At 47.9% G+C, this 14970-nt stretch overlaps 1 protein-coding gene across 1 annotated transcript in view; it reads left to right on the forward strand.

Moving 5' to 3' along the window:
• The first annotated feature begins 517 nt into the window (after window positions 1-517).
• The window catches only part of LPAR4 (lysophosphatidic acid receptor 4), a 35972-nt gene continuing 21519 nt past the window's right edge, over window positions 518-14970 (forward strand). Inside the window, exon 1 of the mRNA XM_015424279.1 lies at window positions 518-746. The gene's annotated coding sequence lies outside the window, so the exon portion shown is untranslated. The remainder of the gene's footprint in view (window positions 747-14970) is intronic.

A 14970-nucleotide genomic window follows, 5' to 3' on the forward strand; every position in this document is an offset into this window, starting at 1 on the left:
CCCTGCGAGCCCGTAGACAACGCGCCGCACTCCCCCCCCCCTCAGCGAGTCGCCCCGAAGAGCCCGCCCCCCCCGGACAGTGTTCCCTCTAAGCTGAGTTGGTGTGAGCTAGCTCACAGTCTTTTAGCCTCCGGCTCACGTATTTTTGCCTTCGCTCAGGAAGGGATGGGGCTCCAGAGCAAACTGATTGATGCAGCAGCCAAATCGCTCACTCGCAACTTTAAGGCCAGGAGCTCACAAAGTCGAATTTCTGCTCACGAGGAGGCTCCACAGCTTAGAGGGAACATCGCCCCCGGATTGTGGGCCGGCGCGCCCCTTCCTCGCTCGGGCCCCGGCGCTCCCCAGGGCAGGCAGACTCCACGGCTGCAGCCATTGGCTACTCCGAAGCGCCCAAGCGCCAAAGGACGGGGCGGGGCCCAGGCGCCTTCGGGCGGCCAATCGCCAGCGCCCCCTCCGGCGCCCCCTCCCCAGACCGTCTCCCCTCCCCGCAGCCGCCCACTCCAGCGCCGGCGTCGGAGTCGGAGGGCGCAAAACGACAGAAAAGGGGGTTTCGCCTCCGCCGCGCTGCAGACAAAGAACCGGCGAAGGGCCGCTCCTAGGCGACTGCAGCAGACCCCCCCCTCGGACCCCCAATGGGCCGGCTCCACGGAATGCCCCGCCGGGATCTTTCCGCGCGGACCTCTTCGCCGGCCGGCTGCGGGGCAGGGGCGCGTTGAGCCGGCTCGGGAAGACCCGTCTCTGTTGGGGTAAGTCGCGCTCCTCTCCGGCTGGGCCAGCCCGGCGCTCTATCGATCCCGGGCGCCGCCTCCAGGCGCCGGAGCTGCGTGCGGGTCTCTCGCCAGCCGGTCGCGAGGGATCCCAGGGTGACCATGTTTTGAAAAGCAGAATTAAAAAGGGGGACCTGTTTCCCGACTGACGACTTCGAGCGAGTGATCGCTATGGCAGATCTCCTTTGAAATGGCCCCCCAACGAGGTTTAAGCGGTGATAATGGCTTCTGACTAGGAATATTCCTAAACTTGCAGCCCCCAAAGAGGACATTTTCATCATTTTTTTTAAAAAAGAGTCCCAAAGAGGACAGACACCAAAAAAGTGGGGCATGTCCTCTGAGAAGATGACATCTGGTCACCAATGTTCCCTCTAAGCTGTGGAGTCTTGTGAGCAAAAATTCCACTTTGTGAGCTACGGGCTTTTAAAGTTGTGAGCGAGCGATTTGGCTGCTGCATAAATTAGTTTGCTCTGGAGCCCTCCTTCCTGAGCTAAGACAAAAACGTGTGAGTCAGAGGCTTAAAAACTGTGAGCTAACTCACACTAACTCAGCTTAGAGGGAACACTGCTCACCCTAGAGGAGTTTCAATTAGCATTTATTGCAGAGGTCGTCTATTGCAAGAAATACGGCGGTTTCAGGGGTATATAGGTACATGAGGGGACATTTAGTGTCATCTTTTCTCTGTCGAAGAGGGAATTCCTGCGGTCTCCAAATATTGACGTTTCTATGGCCCCTGTACACATCTGGCCCCCAGGCAGCCAAACATACACAGGAAAGCTTATATCTGGAGTTAAACTTTGTTGGCCTGAAAGGTGCCACTGGACTCAAACTTTGTTCTGCTGCTGCAGACCAACACGGCGACCCACCGAAAACTATATTTTGGAAAGGAGCTTTCAGCAGCACCCAGGTTCCTCCAAGAAAATCTTACCATGTGCATTCTGTCGCCTCATTGTGCCCCCCTTGCCATTAATGAACAATTGAAATCCTTTTCCAAATCATGAATTTTAGGGAAATATGACAACCCCCCCCTCTCGTTATTCGACATTTCAGAGGGTCAAAGTGAGTCGTGGAAAGGAAACTGGCACAGACCCATACGGTTGCCTGGTGCCCCGACCCCCTCCTCCCCTCCCCAGGTGAACTGCTAGGTAATTTATGGATTCATTAAAATATTTCTCCCCGGCCTTTTCCATTTTCCAGAGGTCCATCAGTGGCTATTAGCCACAAGGTATAGATAGGGACTCTGGGGCAAGGGATGCTCTGTCTTCTTGGTGCTTGGGGGGGGGTCATCAGTGGGAGGGCTTCTAATGTCCTGGCCCCACTGCTGGACCTCCTGATGGAGCTGGTATTTCTGGCCACTGTGTGATACAGAGTGTTGGACTGGATGGACCTTTGGCCTGATCCAACATTGCCGTCTCTTATGTTCTTATTTTCAAACCATGGTTCATGGTGGCTTCCAAATGCAGGGGTGAATGTAACCCACATAACTCAGTTCCACGGCCCTGGGTGAAAAGGACAATTCTGGGCTGTGAAACGTTGCATCTTAGGAGCATTTCAATTATTGCAAAGATCTTTGTTTTAAATAGTACTGGAGTGTTGTGTGTTTTTTTTAAAAAAAGAACCACATGTTATGATGAAACCACATTTACCTTGAAACAACTGGGGAATGGTTTCTTTACGGAATTCATACGCCACCTCTCCAGAGCCCTGCTTAAGCTGAGATTCAGTGACGAGTGTACACAAAGGCAGATATCCCGCGGGAAATGAATGCTAAATATAGCATTGGTGTAATTTTTATGGTCAGGTGAAATGTAATGCAATTTCCACCACACTCAGAATAACTGGGAAAGGGGTGACAATATCTCTGGCTTTAATCTTTGATTTGTTTCCAGGGGAGAGATTTAAATACAGACTTTCTGTTGCCAGTGCTGCAATTCTGACAACTACCTTGTAAAGTACTATTATCCTCATCTTTTTATTGGGGGGTGTTGAGAACAATGTCTCTAAGGTCAACTCATGTCAGAGGTGAGAGTTGAACCAGAGATTGTTCAGTAACTTATTCCCTAGCCGTGGGTTAAACTTGAAGTCAAATAATTTTGTGGTTGAAATAAACGAGTCGGAAAAATGCTTAACTTGGGCAGGGCCAGGCCCACAGTCGTGGTCCCTGGTTTTACTTATTCGGAAAGCACTGGTCCTGGTCACACGGGCTGTAAAATGCGGGGGGGGGAGCGTGGCAGTTTGGCCTGGAGCAAAATAACACGCGGCCATCCGATCACAGGTCTCGTCGAGGTCCCGTGGGTAGGGGTGAGGTGGCGATCACACGATGATCCTGCAGCGCGGCAAAGAAGCGGCGCGGTGCAATCTCACCAACGGCATGCGCAATTCTGCGGAGCAACGGAACTTTCGCTTTCCTCTTTGTGCGCATGCGCCGTTGGGTGCTTATGCACATCCTGTGGAGACTTGGGGGGAAAAAAACCTGTTTGCGACGGGACATGGGTGGGCGCCGGATGCCACAGACTACCACCGGAAATGCGATCAGACGCCAGCCCTTGCCCCACGGTTTCTGGAAACTAGTACCTCGGAGGTATTAGTTTTTAACTCTGCATCTTCAGTGGGAAGCCTCGGGTTCGCCATGGGAGCTCTACGCTTCCCAGATGTTGCGGTGTGATCGCACCCAGAAAACCCGCCTATCATCCATCTAAGTAGTGTGGCTAATGCTCCGTGTGACTGCATTCAAGGTCACATATGTGGCTCATTGCAAAGAGACAGGAGCCAGAGAACACAGGTCTGTGCTCCCAAAGAGCTTGCAATCTGTTTATCAGATTAGATTTCTTGACCACCCTCCCCCACTTACAACAATCTAACAGAGTCAATGGTGTACAACAGAGGGAGGACTAGAGACAGACAGTTTGGGAGAATGCATGTGGGCCAGTGCAAGCTAAGGTAAAGTGTGCCGTCAAGTCACAACTGGCACATGGCAACCTCATCAAGTTCCACCTCATTGGGTTTCCAAGGCAAGATATAAGGTGAAGTGGTTTTGCCATTGCCTGCCTCTGCATAGCAACCCCCATCTTCCTTGGTGGTCTCCCATCCAAGTACTAACCCCGGGCCAGTCCTGCTTGGCTTCCAAGTTCTGATGAGCTCCGGCTAAGCTGGGCTATTCAGGCTGCTTAAAGTGTGCCATCGAATCAGAACTACCTCATGAGTCCCACCTCGTGGGTTTTTCAAGGCAAGCGATGAGCAGAGGTCGTTTGACATTGCCTTCCTCTGCAAAGCAGGCCCGGTCTTCCACTGCATAGTAGTTCTGGTCTTCTATCCATGTACTGGTCTCGCTTAGCTTCCAAGCTCTGATGAGATCGGGCTAGTCTGGGCTTAAAACTTGTTTACAAAGGGAACTAAGCTTCTGAGGCCAAGCCAAATGCCCTGCAGAAAATATGGCTTTGAAAGTGAGAAAGAAGAGGAGGTGTGATGGGTCGGACTAATGGTCCATCTAGTCTGGCATCCTTTCTAACAGTGGCCAGACATGAGGAAGTGTACTCCTTCCTGTCTGTCTTGAGTCTGCTGCCAATTAATTTCATAGGGTGACTCCCAAGTTCTAATAGAACAAATTGGCACCTTTAAGTCCAACAAAGTTTTAGTCAAGGTATGAGCTTTTGTGTGCACCACACTTCCTCAGATACATTGAAACTGAAGTTATCAGTCCGTTCATATACGTATAGGTATATGAATGAACTGATAACTTCCATTTCAATGTACCTGAGGAAGTATGCGTGCACAGGAAAGCTTATACCCAGAAAAAAACTTTGCTGGTCTTAAAGGTGCCACTGGACTCAAACTTTGTTCTGCTTCCAACCAACACGGCTACTCATCTGAATCTATCTCCAAATTCCAGTGATACAGGAGAGGAAGCAAAGATTCTCCCTATCTGCTTTATAAACAACATGTGTAATTTTGTTGGCTTCTCTCCTGTCTCTTCCTCCATCACCTTTTTTCTAAACGGAAAAGCTCAGGATACTATCCCTCCTAGGGTGGGCACTCTTACCCCAAGATAATCTTTGTTACCCTTTTGTGTACTTTTTTTTTTAAAAGAGATTGGATTTATACCCCGCCCTTCACTACCCGAAGGTGTCTCAGAGCGGCTTACAAACTCCTTTCCCTTCCCCTCCCCACAACAGACACCCTGTGAGGTAGGTGGGGCTGAGAAAGCTTTGACAGAAACTGCTCTTTTTCAAGAACAGCTCTTGTCAGAACTACGGCTTGCCCAAGGTCATCCAGCCAGGTGCAAGTGGAGGAGTGGGGAATCAAACCTGGTTCTCCCAGATTAGAGTCTGCGCACTTAACCACTACACCAAAGTGGCTTTTAGTATTAACACTATCTCTAGGAATTGCAGTTAATGCCAGATGATAATGGTAAACATAAAAAGTGCAGCTGCAATTAAGACCCTGATCCAGGATGGTTTCAGCATAGCTGTGTTGCATTTTTAAAAAGTTATTATTTGCATTGTGTATAAATACAATGGATGATAAACCTACAGGATGGGAAAGTTCAGAGTTCAAAATCTGCTGAGGAAATCCTCTTGCCCTGGCTTACTTTATCACCCTTCTCCTCTTACTAGGAGAGGTTCAGTAAATCAGAGAACAGCTGAGAGGTCTACTTTGAAACACAAACACACACCCCAATAGCAAAGGTAGGAAGGTAGATTGGTTTCTTGTACTATTTTGCCTTCCTCACCTACTAAAAAGATGTCTCCTCGCTAGGGTTAGGTCACTTGTTCAGCTCACTTGCCTTTTAGGTGGGGAAGGAATTCCAATGCAAAGAAATTGGTTTTTTGTGTGTGAGTATCCACTGTTATCTGCAGCAATGTGGGTTTTCCTGATAAACTTTGAATCGGACAATTTCCCAATGCCCTAAATTGAGGACGTAAAATTTCAGAAGTACTATACTAATATTATGTCCAATAGTAACAAATATTTGAACTGAAACGTCCAGTTAGGGGGAAAAGTCAAGTATGGTTTGAGTTTTATTGGGTGCAACCCTAAGCAAGCATACTCAGAAGTAAGCCCCATTTTATTTAATGCCGCTTACTCCCAGGAAAGTGTTCTAAAGCAGATAGGGAGAATCTTGGAAATTGTTTTTTTTTAATTGCGGGTGATACTTCTAAATATTTAAAGACACCACTTCATTTCCTTCCCATTTACTGACTGATAACACAGACATGAACTCTCACACAATTCCTAGGCGTAATCACTTGAAAAACTTTAATTACAACTTTGAAACTGCCAAGCCTGCCTCATACTGAATTGGCAATGGCATCTGTTCAGTGTTATTAATTTTATGGAACGATGAATCTTTTGAAAGGGAACATTTTATATGGGAAAATAAAGCACATGCAAATGCAATTCCCCAGCTCTCTAGTTACCTGTGAACAGTGAAAAGAAATGCATGTTAGAATGGCATCCCTTGCAGTCTTTCCTGGCAGAAGGCAGATTTCCCAACTGCTTTCTAGTTTATTGGGATGTGGAATGGTATAGTATAGCCCAACCTCATCAGATCTCAGAAGCTAAGCAGGATTTGATGGGAGACCACCAGGGAAGACACTGCAGAGGGAGGCAATGGCAGATCACCTCTGCTTCTCAAAGCCCTTCAGAGCCCCTTGCTGGGGTTGCCATAAGTCATTTGCAACTTGACGGCACAAACATACACAGGCCCCGGTCACACGGGCCGGATATCGCGGGGAGGGAGGCGTGGCTAATTGCCCCAGAGGAAACTAATGTGTGGCCGCCTGAGCACACGTCCCGGTCAAGGTCCCGTGGTTAGGAGGGAGATACCGACCAGACGGGTATTCTGCAGCGCAGCACAGATCGCACTAGCAATCGCTCTTTGTGCACATGCGCTGTTGGGTGCTGTAGCACAACCTGCGGAGACGGGCACCGGATGCCACGTAAGTCCACCGGAAACGCGATCAGACGCCCGCCCTTGGCCCGCGGTTTCCGAAAACTAGTACCTCGTAAGTACTAGTTTTTTAATCCGCATCTTCGGCGGGGAGGCACGGGTTCGCCACGGGAGCACTGCGTTTCCCAGATGTTGGGGTGTGATCGCGCCTGGAAAATCCGCGGGACTCCCGTGCCTCTCCCGCAGCAACTTTGCCATGTGACCGGGGCCATACATTGCATTATTACCATAAATTCAAAGGGATTTACCATGGGACGTTACACAGAGTTACATCATTCTAATCCCATTGACTGCTACAGATTTACTAGGATTCAACTCTGATTTGGATAGTGCCTGATGAAGTATGCACGCACATGAAAGCTTATACCCGAAATTAAACTTTGTTGGTCTTAAAGGTGCCACTGGACTCAAACTTTGTTCTGTTGGATAGTACTGTTAGGGATCTGGACCTGGATATCTAGACTCTACTGGGTCTAAGGCTATCGTTAGCAACATTAAACCTGCACTATTTCCTTTGCAAGTTCGTGTCGTCCAGTGGTTTTTGAAGCCATTTTAAGGCAGGCGTAGAAGGTTACGGAATGTCCGGTACCAATAATACTTCGAATGGATGTTTGCAGGCCAATCCTATGTGCCCTTAGGATTGCAGTCTTAGAGCACTCCTGGCGTATCCTTACAGCAGCTCTGTACAGCAGACCAGTCCTAAAGTCACTCCCCTGTGTTGTCGCGGGGAGATGAAGCTGAAAGAGACTTGCTCGCCTGCAGCTCAAAATAGATGGGACTTGGTGAGATCCGTGTTCCGTTCGTCCGAGAGTCTTGTAAAGCTCAGTGGCTGTTTTCTGGCCTCTCGGTTTGGACAGGGGCCAAGTGGGAAGGCCAGACAGGGCATAAGCGAGCAGCTGGTAGTTTTAATTAATGAAACCATGAAGGCTCAAACCTCCTTCCTGCAAGGCCACAATCGGAATTGAAGCTGTGTTCGGTTGACTGATAGAGATGTATAATAGAGCCAGTTTGGCGTAGCGGTTAAGAGTGGCAGATTCTAATCTGGGAGAACCGGGTTTGATTCCCCACTCCTCCACAAGGGTTCAGTCACAGTTCTCGCAGAGCTTTCCCCCCCACAAGCGGTTCTCTCAGAGCTCTCTCAGCCCCACATACCTCACAGAGTGTCTGTTGTGGGGAGGGGAAGGGGAAGGAGTTTGTAAGCGGCTCTGAGACTTTGAGTGAAGGGCGCTGGCCTGTAGCTACAGTGGGGCTGTTGGGGACCAGCCCCCTTCCTTAAAGCACCTCCCAATTCTTAAGGCCCCCCCTTCTTCCCAAAAGCATTTAAATGGATCCTTTAAATGCTCTTGAGGAGAAGCAGAGTGGCGCGCACCCCTCTCGCTCCCTTCCTGCAAGATTTAAAGGGCCCTTCAGCTGATTGGCGGGGAGCCCATGGCTCACCGATCAGCTGGAGGTCCATTTAAATCTTGCAGGAAGGGAGGGAGAGGTGCGCGCCGCCCCCTTCATTATCGCAAATAATGGTGGCCCCAACAGAAACTTTTTTGCCCCACAAGCCGCAAAATCCTGGCTAGGGGCCTGGAAGGGTGGGGTATAAATCCAGCTCCCCCTCTTCTTCTTGTCTTTCCCATTGTAAGTCAGTGGCAGAGGGCACTTGATGTGGCACTTCAGATTTTAAACTCAATCCCTTCGCCACTCTGCTGTGCTACAGTGCAGCGCCCATTAAGAATCTAATCGGCCTCTGAGCAGTCAGTGTTCAAGGTTTCCCAAATCCAGGGGATGACTTCCTGCTGGAATTGCTCACAGCCGGAGGAGGAGAGTTGGGAACTTTCAAAGTGAGAGTAAGGACCAGTGTTCCCTCTAAGCTGAGTTAGTGTGAGCTAACTCACAGTTTCTTAGCCTCTGGCTCACTCATTTTTGTCTTCGCTCAGGAAGGATGGGGCTCCAGAGCAAACTAATTTCTGCAGAAGCCAAATCGCTCGCTCACAACTTTAATGCCAGTAGCTCACAAAGTAGAATTTTTGCTCATAAGATTCCAAAGCTTAGAGGGAACATTGGTAGGGACGTCTGTTCTGGGATTAGAAAGGGATTACAGTTCTGTAGTCCAGGCTAACCAGATCTTTTTTTTTTTAATAGCTTTATTCCCTCTCCTAAAGAGGAGAGATATTTCGCTTAAGGTCAAGAAAGGGGGAGGGTATATAGATGGATAAAGAAAAGGGTGAGTGGTGTTAATATATTAGTATATTAATCTTTTCATGTTAAGAATTAGAGTCAATCACTGCTTCTGTAGACCGGCGTTCTTTTCTTCTCCATCTCTGTTAACCAGGCAATTAGTATGTTAGTAGTGTCCTTCTGGGAGTTAGTCTCTTTTTCAAAGTGTAATCCAAAAAATAGAAAAGTTTCTAGAGTCTGGGGTCTTTGCTTCTCTTGTCTCTCAGATTATACTTCAGGGCAGTCGCTCCTTTGGGTTCCTCGTCCTTCAGCTCTCCCTCCGAGCTGCTGTCTTCTACATTCAGTTCTGTCATCCACTTGGCCAGTTCTGCCTCTTCTTCTTTACTGGCGTGCCTTTCTAAAAATTCTTGAGCCTTAAAGATAGAGTCAATCTTTTCTCTCTTTTCCTTAAACTTGAAAGTCAGTCCTTCGGGTACCAGCCATTTGTAGTTTGTTTGATGGTTTTGTAGAAATCTGGTCAGTCCTTTATATTCTTTTCTTTTCATTCTTATTTCAAATGGAACATCTTTTAGAGTTCTTATCAACTGATCTCCGATTTTCAGGGGTGTAGCTGATGTCACCTTTAATATCTGATCTCTGAGACGTTGCTTTGTAAATTTTACAACCACTTCTGCTGGCAACTTATTTTTTCTTGTATAATTGGAATAGGCCCTGTAGGTCACATCCATTTCTTCTTTTATTTTTTCCGCTTCGTTGCCAGTTAGTGGAGCCAAAGCTGTCGCTAGTATGTCTCTTAGATCCTCTCCAATTTCTTCCTTCAATCCCTGGAATCGAAGAGTTAAGTTTGCTTTTTCCATTTGAAGCATTAATAATTTCTTGTCTTGTTTTTCCTGATAGTTCTCAACTTTAATGACCTTCTTCTTAACTTTTTGTACTTCTTCGGCTGATGCCAGACATTTCTTTGCGATGTCATCTACCTTTTCGGCTGTCTCTGTCATTTTTTTCTGCTGTAAAGTATAGGCACATTCCATAGAGTCAAGTTTCTGGTTAATCTTTTGCAGTTCTTCCAGCAGATAGCGCGCAAGAGCACCTTCTTGCTGATTGACAGCAGATCCAGCAGGGGAAGGGCTTTGGCCGGAAGTCCCTCCCGTCTTCTTCACCAGCTTTTCTTGTACTTTCTTAGTCCCCGCCATGATTCAGTTTTGTTTACACTTAAAAGTTTCGTGCCATAGCATTCAAGGAAGCTTCCCTCCTTTCCGCTTATTTCTCCCTCCCAGCAAGGTAAACCGTTCATGCGTTTTTTCGCTTTCTTTTAAATGCCACTGCTTAAAATCTCGAATGCCGGCTTACAGTTTGTCGCTTGCTTCTTTTCTCCGACTCGATTCATCCGCTCCACCACTCCGCTTTCCCGGCGGCTTTGCTATTCCCCATTACAGGGCACAATGCAGCTGGAGCCGTTTGGGGCAGGGAGAGACTATGGAGGGGGAGCCTCAATTCCTGGCTTTTGTGCCGGCAAGAGGCATCCCCCAGTCTCTCAAATGCACCCCCTGGTTCGGCGTGTGGGCGATCCGACTCCGGGAGGTCACCCGAGAGTGGGTCGTCAGGCGCGCAGTCATGACTGGAACCAGGCTAACCAGATCTTGTCAGATCTCAGAAGCTAAGCAGGGTCGGTCCTGTGCAACTATTTGGATGGGAGACCTCCAAGGAACACCTGGGTTGTGACACGGAGGCAGGCAATGGCAAACCGCCATTGAACGTCTCCTCCCTTGAAGATCCCCCAGGGTCTCCATAAATCAGCTGTGACTTGATGGCACTTTTCACCACCAGAGCCATATTCACAAGACAAACTCTCCGGCTGTGGCAGTATGTGATGTTTTCTTGAACCGTTGCACTTCTTGAAGTTCTGCCATTTTTGAAGGCTAATTATGTCAGGAGATGGTCTTTGGTCATCCATTTAATTTTAGAGTTGGCCTCTTCCATTTGAGGTATTGAAGGTAGTTGTGACATTTCCACATCTGTACTTTTCTTCTGTTCCATGTGCACATCCGTGCTATGGATCAGTATTGGGACTGGTCCTATTTAATTTGTTTATAAATGATTTGGAACTGGGGGTGAGTAGTGTAGTGGCCAGGTTTGCAGACAATACCAAATTATCCAGGGTCATGGAAAGCCAGCTGGATTTTCAAGAGCTCTAGGGGGATCTCTCAAGATTGGGTGAGAGGGCAACGGGGTGGCAAATGAAGTTCAGTGTAGGTAAGGGTAAGAGGATGTACATTGGAACAAAAAAAATCCTAACTTTAAGCATATGCTGATAAGGTCTGAACGTCCCAAGGCTGAGAGGGAAAGAGATCTTGGGGTTATAGTGGATAGTGCAATGAAAATGCCAGTTTGGTGTGTGGCAAAAGTGAAAAAGGCAAACTCTGTGCTGGGAATTATTAGGAAAGGAATTGTAAATAAAATGGTGACTATTGTTATGCCCTTGTATAGAGCTATGGTGGGGCCCCATTTGGGATATTGTGCAGTTCTAGTCAGTGTATCCCACAAAACATATTGCAAGCTGGGAGAAATGGAAAAGAGGCATGGGAGTATCTTTCCAACGAGGACAGGCTGAAGAGTCTGGCTTCTCAGTTGAGGGAAAAGGGGACGTGATAGAGGCTTATAAAATTATACATGGGGTGAAAAATGTGGATAGAGTAGGGTTGCCAAGTCAAATTTTCTTACCGGCGGGGGAGCCTCACTGGGCTCCTGGAGCCGTTTTTCGATGTGCGTGCACGCGCCGCCAGAACGTCACCAGAAGTGACGCTCGATGTCGATCACGTTGAAGGCATGGCCCTGATCATTGGAGGGAAAACCATAGAGTTTTCCCTCTGACGATCGGGGCCACGCCCCCAACGTGATTGACGTGGTTGCGTCAGCTCTGGTGACGCAGCCACGCTGCGCTTCGGGGGGCGGAGTTCCCCCCGGGGCCCGATTCCGCGGCGGCGGAAATCGGGCAGTCCTAGGATAGAGAAAGCTTTTCCCCTTCTCCTATAATAGTAGGACCTAGGGGCACGCAATTTAATTGATACGCAACAGGTTCAGGATGGACAAAAGGAAATAGTACATCACTCAACGATTAATTAAATTGTGCAATTCACTGCTAGTGGACATAGTCATAGCCACAAGCATAGATGGCTTTAAGAGGTCATTTAGGCAGATTCATTCATTTATTTCATCCAATTTATATTCCTCCCTCCCCGCAAGCAGGATCAGGGTGGATCACGGTAGGATTCTAAAACACATAAATAGAATTTACAGAATAATTAAAAACAATTTAAGATATTCATCATGGAGGATCAGTGGTTACTAGCCACGGTGACTAAAGGAAACCTCCATGTTTAGAAGTAGTAAACTTCTGAATCCCAGTGTTAGGAGGCAGCATCAGAGGAGGACCTTGGCATCTATGCTGTGTTGTTGACCCTCCAGAACAGAAGGTTGGCCAGTGTGTGAGACAGGATGCTGGACTAGATGGACCACTGGGCTGATACAGTGGGACTCTGCTTGTGCTTTATGATTTTTGAGTTCCTACGTGTCACGGGTTTTAAGGCGGCACCACCAGCAGAGTTGTCTTGTTTGCCGATTGCACATACTTTTCCAGTGCAGGTTTGTCATAATTTTATCCCACCCTTTCTGCAAGGAGCTCAGGGCAGTAGTGGAATGGATCCTGTGGGATTCAACACCAAATGTGCAGCGCCTTGGAAGAGGGGTAGCAGGCCTGCCTGCATGGTTTCTGAGAGACTTGAGTCACTTCCATGCAGGGCAATTTTTTGGGCAGGAACGCACAGGAACGGAGTTCCGGCTGGCTTCTGAGTTGGCCACGCCCACGCCGACAGCCAAAACCTCTGCGCATGCGTGGCTACAGAGGGAAGGCCTGGAGAGCGACCCCTCCCGGCAACTCTGAGGCGGGCGAGCCAGGGGGGACCCTGGAAGGATCGGAGAGGCATTTAAATGCCTCCCCGTGCCTTCCCCAGCTTGTCCAAGGGCTGGCTTGTCCAGGTTCCCCGCAGCCGCGGGGCGCCCAGACAAGCCAAGGGCAGGCATGGGGGTGTGGCCTAATATGCTAATGGGTGTGGCCTATTATGCTAATGAATTCCTGCTCTTTTTCTACAAAAAAAGCCCTGCCGTGTAATAAGCCCTCAACACTCCTGTTTGTTTTCAACAGATACTTGATCTTGACATCAAAGGAACAAAAAGACAATAGATCCAAATTCATGTTACAGTATCAAACTGTCTCCTTATATGTATAAGATAAACATTCTTGGTCTCCAGGCCAATGTTGACTGATGGCTGCTCGAATGTTGTAGAGAGCGTTGGGGGAGAGAAATTCTCTCCCTCTCTCTGCCCACTGGAATTCAGCATCTTCCGGTGAAAGTTAATTTTCAGGAGCAAATATTCATTCATTTGGAACATTTCTGTGCTGCTTTGATCTAGGAACCAGACTGAAAGCTGCTTACGTGATAAATCCCAAAACAGTCTGTCTCAGTTGTGTGCATTAGGGCGACCTTCTGTGGTTATTAGTGTCTTGGTAGATTTATGAATTTTTGTATAGATGTATTTTGTTAATATATTTTAAAAAAATACATGTACCATAAAACCAAGGATACCCCCTCCCTAATGCCACTGAGGTTGCGATCCTGAACAGATCTCCTAGGGAGTAAGTTCTGTTGATCTCATTGGGGCTTACTTCTGAATAAACATATTTAGGGTTGCACAGCAAGTCCCCCAATCCATCAAAATCAGACTTCTGTGTGCAATGCAGAGCTATGATAGAGAACTAGCGTGGGGTTAAAGTGTCGGACTAGAATCTGGGAAGCCCAGCTATGAATCCCTACTATGCCACGGAAGCTTGAGGAGCCATGTCGGGCCACTCACACCGTCTCAGCCTAACCTACCTCACAGGGCTGTTGTGAAGATAAAACAGAGAAGACTGATGGAAGCCGCTTTGGGTCTTCATTGGGGAGAAAGTCCGGGTAGAAGTAAAGTAAATGAATAAAATGAATACTTAGCAATTGTGTGTGCTGTTGAGAGGCAGCATCAACAGTTCCGAGTGGGCTCTCTTTAGGATGGGGGGGGGGTATGCAGGTGTCAAGTTTGTTTTCTGCCCTAATTGGCCCCCTGCATTGCCATCATTAATGACCTTGAATGAAGAGAGTTTGCGGAAAGGCCCCTTTGCAAGTTTCATCCTGCCCCTCACTTTGCTCATTAGATTGATCTCCTTGAGAGAGCAGCTGCATCCCCCAAAGCAGAAACCTGACTGTTCCAGGTTGCCAACTCCCCCCCCCCCCAAGATCAGCAGTTTCCCAGCTGATATGTTGGCTGTAATGCTCATACTACTCCATCCACTCAGGGAGGATTGGGCTGAAAGTATGCTGTGGCTTGCCGTTCCAAAAGGATATTTTCACAGACCCAGTGAGCAGTGTTCCCTCTAAGCTGAGTTAGTTTGTCTTAGCTCAGGAAGGATGGCTCCAGAACAAACTAATTTATGCAGAAGGCAAATCGCTCGCTCACAACTTTAATGCCAGTAGCTCACAAAGTAGAATTTTTGCTCACAAGACTCCACAACTTAGAGGAACATTGCCAGTGAGTAGGAAATTGCAGTGATCAAAACAGAAGAAATGGATAGGGTATGTAAAGAGGACTGCATTTTCGAAGAGTTGGTGGCAGATTTGTGGATATGACATTGCCACAGGATACAAGGGTTCAGTTTCCTGTCAAATGCTAGTCAGGTCTGTCTCGTTCCCCCACCCATGCTTCAGCTGGGCTCTCCTCCTTTTTCCGTCTTTTAGAAAGGCCGCACAGATGTTTGTTAATGTAAAAGTTTTGTTTGCCGCTTCATTTTTTAAAAATGAAATCAGTGTGAAAATTGCTCATAGATGGGGGGGGGGAGCCATGTGATGGCACCGGCACTAGCCAGTCAGTCCTCTACACTGTTTTTTTTTTTTCCTGCAGGGCTCAGCTTTATAGACGATTAGCTCCTGTGTATACAGCATATTTCCACATCACTTTGATGTGTGAATGTATGTTTGAATGTATGTTTGGACTCACACT

The sequence above is a fragment of the Gekko japonicus genome, unplaced genomic scaffold, assembly GCF_001447785.1.
Source record: "Gekko japonicus isolate JY-2015 unplaced genomic scaffold, Gekko_japonicus_V1.1 scaffold2268, whole genome shotgun sequence".
In the NCBI taxonomy this organism is placed as follows: domain Eukaryota; kingdom Metazoa; phylum Chordata; class Lepidosauria; order Squamata; family Gekkonidae; genus Gekko; species Gekko japonicus.